The 8,812-nt window shown below is 42.4% G+C and overlaps 1 long non-coding RNA gene across 1 annotated transcript; it reads left to right on the top strand.

Moving 5' to 3' along the window:
- The first annotated feature begins 1,037 nt into the window (after nt 1-1,037).
- On the top strand, nt 1,038-7,363 carry LOC136518791 (uncharacterized). The gene is made up of 5 exons (XR_010774616.1): nt 1,038-1,955; nt 2,470-3,205; nt 3,721-4,453; nt 6,128-6,199; nt 7,162-7,363. It is a non-coding gene; the product is annotated as an uncharacterized lncRNA (long non-coding RNA).
- Nucleotides 7,364-8,812: the final 1,449 nt, after the last annotated feature.

Raw genomic sequence — 8,812 nt, 5'->3', positions numbered from 1 at the left:
AGCCTTCCCCCGCCTCCTTCCTTTCCATGGCTTCTTGTGACTCAAGCACGCAGCAGCGCTGCCCCCTGCCTCAAGCAGACGGTGGCTAAGGCACGAGTCCTCGGGCGAATCCAGGCATCGGATGCGTGGCTTCTGCTGCTGCTCCACGGCATGGCGGTAGCTGTGTATTCGTTCGGCGCGCTGCTGCTCCACGGCACGATGGTGGCACTCCACAGTGTGCAGTTGCTGCTTGACTGCACGGCGGCGGTGCTAGAGTTGGCATGGAGTGGCACGGTGGGCTGCTGTTTCCTTTTGCCTCACACAATGTTCTCATATGGTGCACTTGCGTTTTTGCGTCAGATTCATATTTTTTCTACGCCTATGTGTTTTGGAATGCTTCGCGTTTCCTACATCTGTCGTGCCTCGCATTGATTCCAAACTGTCAAAGGACGTTTTAGGTTGGGCAGCCTCCCATTTCCAACACGTAGCCTGCCTCTCCTTGACTTCAAAGCAACAATAGACGCTTGTTGGGCCTTCTGCCACTGCATAATCCTGTTGTGTGGGTAATCAATTCATGCTTGCTTTCATGTTGCGTTTTCCTATTGTGGTTGTAGCCTTCGTTCCAGAGTTTGTAGCTTCGGGTTGTTCCTATGTAAGTTGAAATAGCAATTTTATATTTATGTTGCTAACACACTCTATGCTCCTAACTTTTTAATACTATTTTTGACTTTTGCAATGTAATTTTCAAGTATGGCTATAACATTGCTTCCTTATTCAGATTCAAGAATGACTATACCATTGGTTGCAGATTTTGTAATGTTTTCTTATTCAGATATATGTTCACCATTTAATCAAGGTGTTTATTGTGCCCATTTGTTGGATGTTATTATTATACCTATGACTGTGCCTCGTTACTACAACATTTCTCTTTTTCTTCTGCTCCTTAACAAAAAAGCTAGTTTTCAATGCTGCATTATTCGTTCGTTATTCGACTTTGCTCTTTTCCTTTACTCTATCTATTCACCCCCCCCCCCCCCCCCCCCCCCCCTCATACCGATGGCCATGCCCTCTTCGGCAAGTGTTTCTATGCTGGTGCATTACGCCACCTACTTATAGATTTATGCTTTTTGGTTTTCCTCCCCAGTGTGTTATTCACAGATGGGAACTATGGAAATGTTACGTCTTTTTTGACAGGTTATAAGGACACATGCTTTACTTTTTTTTTGCTTTGGTTCTTATTCTGTTTGCATGACACCATTTTGGATGTATTGACAGATATATATCCTAGTGTTTTTTCATTAATTGTCGAACATTCTTAAAGCACCGGTGGAATCCTATGAGAACAGATTGGTGGGACCAGTCACGAGTCATGGCATGTCTTCTTTGCTTCTCAACGAAGCCAAGCAACAAGTGCGACTGCGCTGTAGTGATGGCTAATGCAACGTCTATCGTACTACACTTTTAGCTAATTGTTCCTATGCATTTTGCTCCTATGCCATGCATACTCTCTATTATGTCCACTGCTAGAACTTTTGGTACTTCTTTTGTGACATTTGAGTTCACTAGTTTGCTCGCTGCTATCTGAACTAGTTATTTGTGTTTATACCACTAGAGTGTGTAGTCAACTTTGCATACAAATTCCAGTGTTATACACACAAATAGCTAGTTTGGGATGAGAAGTGAGCAAAGTAGTGCATCCCAAATGTCATACATTTTCATTATAAACTAGTAGATATATTATTTTGCATTGGTGTAAGCAATGGAAAAAACACACTGGTTTTTTCTTTGATCTTTGATCTTCGATGAGGAGCTCGCTGACGAAGGTCTGAGTGCCATCGATGAGTATGCGAGCGACGATGGTGGAGGCGTGCCTGTGGAGGAAGAAGAGGGGCGCTCGGGTTTGGCATCCGCAAACGACGCCGCTTGGATGATTTGCCTCAAATGGAATCTGAAGGCACTGTGCATGTCCGCATAAGGTATGATAAATAAAAGATTCTACAAAATCCTACATAATGTGTAAATAGATTTTTGCATTTATTACTTGCTTTACGTAGTTTCACTGACCTGAATGTGGGACCTTTATGCAGTATAGAATTTGTTTTTCCTCTTCTCTTTGTGACATTTGTTCCGATGGATTTTGCTCCTGTGCCATGCATACTGTCTATTGTGTCCACTACTAGAACTTTTGGTACCTTTTTGTGACATTTGAGTTCACTAGTTTGCTCGATGCCATGTGAACTATTTATTTGTGTTTATACCACTAGAGTGTGTAGGCAACTTGGCATACAAATTCCAGTGTCATATATACAAATAGCTAGTTTGAGATGAGAAGTGAGCAAAGTAGTGAATCCCAAATGACATACACTTCCTTTATAAACTAGTATGATATATTAATTTATATTGGTGTAAGCAATGAAAAAAACACACTTGATTTTTTCTCTTGCTTCTCTGTGGATATTTTGAAATATTCACTCCTATACATCATTACAGGTTTCTCTTGGTAAACATAAGATCCAAAATGTGTCTAGTCTCCATATGTAGAATGTACCCAAGAATAAGAAAAAGCAAAAACCAGAGATGCCTGAAAAGTAGAATGTGATACATGACACCGCCATGGCTGTTGAACTTCTTTCCAGAAATCAGCTTAAGGAACGGTTGAGGACTGACACCAATTCTTTGGGGCAACGTCATACTCTACCTGAGATAGCTGCAGTTGGTTATGTTAAAGTTGCTGCCAAGGACAGTGCCATTAATGTATCAACAGAGCTTGACACTAATTTCCAGAAATGTCTAGCATCAGAAAGCATGACATCGGTTGACTCAATTGCGGGCATAGTCCATAACACAAAGGACGCAGTTAGCCAGGTTGAGCCAAGAAGTGTTCCAAGCACATCGTTAACTATTAATGAGGCTGGTACAAGTGGTGTAAGCACAACATTAACAATGGAGCCGCTTGCAAGATTTCGTGCCAAGATCCAATTGAGAGGCCCCAATTGATGTCAAGCCATGGCCGCAAGGAGCTCGACAGCCACAGCTGCTGATTCGATCTTCAATGAGGAGCACACTCACGAAGGTCTGAGTGCCATCGATGATTCTGCGAAAGATGGTGGTGGAGGCATGCCTGTGGAGGAAGAAGTGGGGCGCTCGGGGTTGGCATCCGCAAACCACGCCATTTGGATGATTTGCCTCAAATGGAATCTGAAGGCACTGTGCATGTCCACATAAGGTATGATAAATAAAAATTCTACAAAATCCTATATAACGTGTAAATATATTTTTGCATTTATTACCAGCTTTACATAGTTTCAGTGACCTGAATGGGGGACCTTTATGCAGTATATAATTTATTTTTCCTCTTCTCTATGTGACATTTGTTCCTATGGATTTTGCTCCTGTGCCATGCATATTGTCTATTGTGTTCACTACTAGAACTTTTGGTACCTTTTTTGTGACATTTGAGTTCACTAGTTTGCTCGCTGCCATGTGAACTAGTCATTTGTTCTTATACCACTAGAGTGTTTAGGCAACTTGACATACAAATTCCAGTGTCATATACATAAATAGCTAGTTTGGGATGAGAAGTGAGCAAAGTACTGGATCCCAAATGACAAACACTTTCTTTATAAACTAGTATGATATATTATTTTACATTGGTGTAAGCAATGAAAACACACACTGGATGTTTCTTCTCTTGCTTCTCCGTGGATATTATGAAATATTCAGTTCTATACATCATTATAGGTTTCTCTTGGTAAACATAAGATCTAGAATGTGTCTGGCCGCCATATGTAGAATATACCCAAGAATAAGAAAAAGCAAAAGCCGGAGGTGCATGAAAAGCAGAATGTGATACATGACACCGCCATGGACTGTTGAACTTCTTTCCAGAAATCAGCATAAGGAACGGTTGAGGACTGACACCAATTCTTTGGGGAAATGTCATACTCTACCTGAGATAGCTGTTGTTGGTTATGCTAAAATTGCTGCCAAGGACGGTGCCATTGATGTATCAATAGAGCTTGACACTAATTTCCAGAAATGTTTGGCATCAGCAAGCATCACATCGGTTGATTCAATTGCGGGCATAGTCCATAACACAAAGGACGCAGCCATGTTGAGCCGAGAAGTGTTCCAAGCACATCATTAACTATTGAGGAGGATGGTACAAGTGTTGCAAGCACAACATTAATAATGGATCCACTTGCGTGTTTTTGTGCCAAGATCCAATCGAGATGCCCCAGTTGATGTCAAGCCATGGCCGCAAGGAGCTCTACAACCACAGCTGTTGATTCGATCTTCGATGAGGAGCTGCCTGACGAAGGTCTGAGTGCCATCGATGAGTATGCGAGCGACGATGGTGGAGGCATGCCTGTGGAGGAAGAATAGGGGCGCTCGGGGTTGGCATCCGCAAACGACGCTGCTTGAATGATTTGCATCAAATGGAATCTGAAGGCACTGTGCATGTCCGCATAAGGTATGATTGTAACACCCTAAAATTTGCATCACTTTTAAATAGGTGAATTGGATTTATTTATGCATTAGTGTGTGCATGCAACATAGAAAAATAATAAATTTTATCAAATTAAAATCAAATATAAGATTTACCTACATGTCTATGCATTCATGCTACTGCATATTATTTTTGTATTGTGTGGCTTGAAATCAAATTTCAAATTAATTTGAATTTGTATTTAAAATTGGTTTGGAAAATTAGTTTAGAAAAAGAAAAAGGAAAACTCTCTCCCTCTCTCATTCTTGGCCTGTTGGCCCAGTCGCCAGCCCGCTCTCCCTCTCCGCAAGCCCAACTGCTTCCCTTTCCTTCTTTCGCTTGGGCCCTGCGCCAGCAGAGCCGCCTCCCCCTTCCCCTTTCTCTCGTGCGGCCCAGAAAGTCGGCCCAGCGTAGTCGCCCGTGTTTTCCTCCCTTACCTATCTTGCTGACATGTCGGGCCCGCTAGTCAGATGCGTCTCCTTCCTCTGCTCGTGTCCGGCACGGACACTGCCGTCGCCGCCGACTCCACGCTGCCCACGTCTCCTCCCTTGTAGTGTTTTCCAAGATGTTCTCGCCCCATAAATACCGGCCTCCTATGTCGTGTTGACCCCGAACATGCCCTAGGACAAGCTCTAGCGCCTCCTGTAACCCTAGCATCGCCATCCGAGTCGCTGAGAAGAAGTTCTTCGCCGCCTTGTCGATTAGTCGATCCATCTTCAAGGTAAGCTCATCTATGAGTTTTGCGTGGACTTCGCAACTATTATGAACCCCGTTAATCCCTCTTTCTCCCTCTGTTCTGACCTTCCGAATGCCATAGTAGCTTCGCTGCCACCATAGTCCGCTGCCCATAGCCTCTGCTCGCTATTAGTTGCAATTGATCCCCTAGATGGATTTGTAGTGCCTTTTGTTTCTCGTCCTTTTCCCGTGTCCAATAGTGGTTAGAGCCGTTGTATCGATGAGCACCGGCCAATTCTGACCATGGTGCCGCCGCCTGGACTCGTCACCGGCCGGCCAGCTCTCTCTCTCTCTCTCTCTCTCTCTCCCTCCCTGTTTCTAATTCAGACCGCTCGAATCTAATCCAACGGTGGAGATCAACCCATACCCCTTCGCCTGTCGTTTTTACAAAAAGGCCATTACAAATAATTAGATCTCAACCCACCATCCCTGCAATTTTGTTAAAGAGTCCCTGCCTTTTCTTTGAATCATATCTGCAGTCCCTGGTTCAGTTTAAAATCTAATTTTATTAATTTAAATTCTAAAATCAAGTTTCATCTATTTACAGTTTTGCCACTAATCTTGTTTTAACCATAAAATCTCCGTTTTAACTTTGATTTTGTCCGTTCAAGTTGCGTTAGGTTCATAATTGAGTAATCTACATGTTCATACTACTGTTAAGTATGTTTTTAACTTTTAAGATTCGAGGTTAGATTTAATCTATTATTTTACTAAAGGAAATCTTGTTTAAATCATAACTTCTTCGTTTTAGCTCTGATTTTTGTGATCTTCGTGTCTGTGTGATCGTAGCGAGACGTAGATTCGTTTTACAAACTTTTCATCTTGACTTTATGCTAGTTGGTGTGCTGTTCTAATCTATAGCTTTTGTTTGCTATGCATGATTGTTTCTGGATGCTTGTATGTTGCTGTGGTTATCGAGTATAGATGATGAGCAATTCATGGGTGACCAAGAGTACTACTTTGACGAGTAGGATCAGCAGGAGCACTTTGATCAAGGCAAGTATAACATGGGATTATCCTTGTTTCCTATTAACTTTAATACAATTAATTCATGTTGCATGTGTCACCTTGATAAGGATTTCCTAGAATTGAACTCATACCTTGTATCCTATGGGATATGCATTGGGTAGCTTTGCTAGTGCTCAACGAAACCATGATCTTATAAATTGACTAATGGTATATGCAATAAACATCAAAACATGATTTTTAGCAACTTGGAAACAGGGGGCTGGAGTGTTTAGCTACTTTCTAAATGCTTCAGATTTCTCTCCCTAAGGACTTATCTGTAAGTGATTATCCAGGACTTACAGTACAACTGTGAGGGCTACATGACTCTGGCTTTAGCTCAGTATGAGGACCTTTTCTAGCTTGTTAGAGGTTACCTTTATGGCGCAAGAGGGGTGTGTTTCGGGTTGGATATAGTGTGGCCTTTGTCCGTCAGTGTATAGGCTACATGTCATCGTGCCTGTCGGAAGGGGCGCCCTACATTCATAGGGCACAGAAACCTAGCGGCCCTAACTTGTTAGACGAACCTTTGAAAGGCTTCATAGTGACCCCTGCCTGCTCACCTTGGAAGTGTTTTGGGAGTAATTAACCTGGGCATATGGGTATCACGACTCACAGTGAAAGTGTACAACCTCTACAGAGTGTAAAACTGGTATATCAGCCGTGCTCATGGTCATGAGTGGCCTTGAAACCCTTATGGAATAGATGATCACTAAGAATTATCCGTTTATGCTATTCATTATTCATGTTTACTTTGATCATGTGTTTATATGGGATTGAAACAACTTGTTGCTACTCTTATGCTAAAATTGTGACAACTAAAAGCTGAATGCTATTAAACCTGTGTCAAGCCTTTTGAGCCTCATGAACCCCATGTTACACTTGTTGAGTACGACATATACTTACGCTTGTTTATTTTCATAATTTGGATAAAAATCCTGGATGGGTAACAGATGGCTATGGTAATGACGATTATCCTGAGGATTACTAGACTTGTGGTCAACCAGTTGATGTCTCTGTGATATGGAGCTTCCGCGAGAGATATTTCTTTATACTTTCGCTACATTTATGTGAAGACTTTGTCTTACTATTCGTGATGTAATAAACACTTGTGATGATACTATTTATGATTTGTCGGCTTATGTGTGTGATTGATCTCTGGGCACACATAAGATTATGCATCCTATTTTATCCTTAAAATAGGGTGTGACAATAATAAATAAAAAATTCTACAAACTCCTACATAATGTGTAAATAGATTATTGCATTTATTACTTGCTTTACGTAGTTTCACTGATCTGAATGAGGGACCTTTATGCGGCATAGAATTTATTTTTCATCTTCTCTGTGACATTTGTTCCTATATGCATTTTAATCTTGTGCCATGCATACTCTCTATTGTGTCCACTACTAGAACTTTTGGTACCTTTTTGTGAAATTTGAGTCAACTAGTTTGCTTGCTGCCATCTGAACTATTTATTTGTGTTTATACCACTAGAGTATGTAGGAAACTTAACATACAAATTCCAGTGTCATACACACAAATTGCTAGTTTGGGATGAGAAGTGAGCAAAGTAGGGAGCCCCAAATGATATACACTTTCTTTATAAACTAGTATGATATATTATTTTACATTGGTGTAAGCAATGAAACAAACACACTGGATTTTTTTCTCTTTCTTCTCTGTGGATATTATGAAATATTCACTTCTATACATCATTACAGGTTTCTCTTGGTAAACATAATATCTCGAATGTGTCTGGCCTCCATATGTAGAATGTACCCAAGAATAAGAAAAAGCAAAAGCCGAAGATGCATGAAAAGCAGAATGTGGCACATGACACCCGCATGGACCGTTGAACTTCTTTCCAGAAATCAGCATGAGGAACGGTTGAGGACTGCACCAATTCTTCGGAAAAAGTCAAACTCGACCCATTATGCTAAATTGCTGCAATCGATTATGCTAAATTGCTGCCAAGGACAGTACCATTGATGTACCAACAGAGCTTGACACTGATTTCTAGAAATCTTTGGCATCAGAAAGCATGACACCAGTTGATGCCATTGCGGGCGTAGGCCCTTGCACAAAGGACGCAGTTTGTCAGGGTGAGCCTAGAAGTGTTCTAAGCACATCATTAACTATTAAGGAGGTTGGTACAAGTGTTTCAAGCACAACATTAACAATACCTGCAAGGAGCTCGATAGCTACCGCGCTGATTCGCTCTTCGATGAGGAGCTCATTGACAAAGGTCTGAGTGTCATTGATGAGTATGCGAGCGATGACAATGGAGGCGTGCCTATGGAGGAAGAAGGGGGGCTCTCGGGGTCAGCATCCGCAAACAATGCCGCTCGGAGCAGCCTTGTTCGTGGACTCCAACGGAGGTCCCGTAGTCGGGAGATGCATCCGAGGGTGAGCTGCACACCACTCGACTGGCTATCGCACTATGGGACCACGACAGCTACTGCGCTACATGACTACCTTAGCTGGGCGATGTGGAAATCGACCGCGCCATTGGCTAGCGCGACCGCCTGCCGCCGCACCCTTTCGCCCAGTGTGTGCCAGATCTAGGGCTGGGGTCGCTGGATCTAGGCCCAGAGGGCTCG

The sequence above is a fragment of the Miscanthus floridulus genome, chromosome 17 (genome assembly GCF_019320115.1).
Source record: "Miscanthus floridulus cultivar M001 chromosome 17, ASM1932011v1, whole genome shotgun sequence".
Taxonomy (NCBI): domain Eukaryota; kingdom Viridiplantae; phylum Streptophyta; class Magnoliopsida; order Poales; family Poaceae; genus Miscanthus; species Miscanthus floridulus.
Note: the sequence above shows the minus strand (reverse complement) of the source record. Positions and strands in the feature narration are given on the sequence as shown.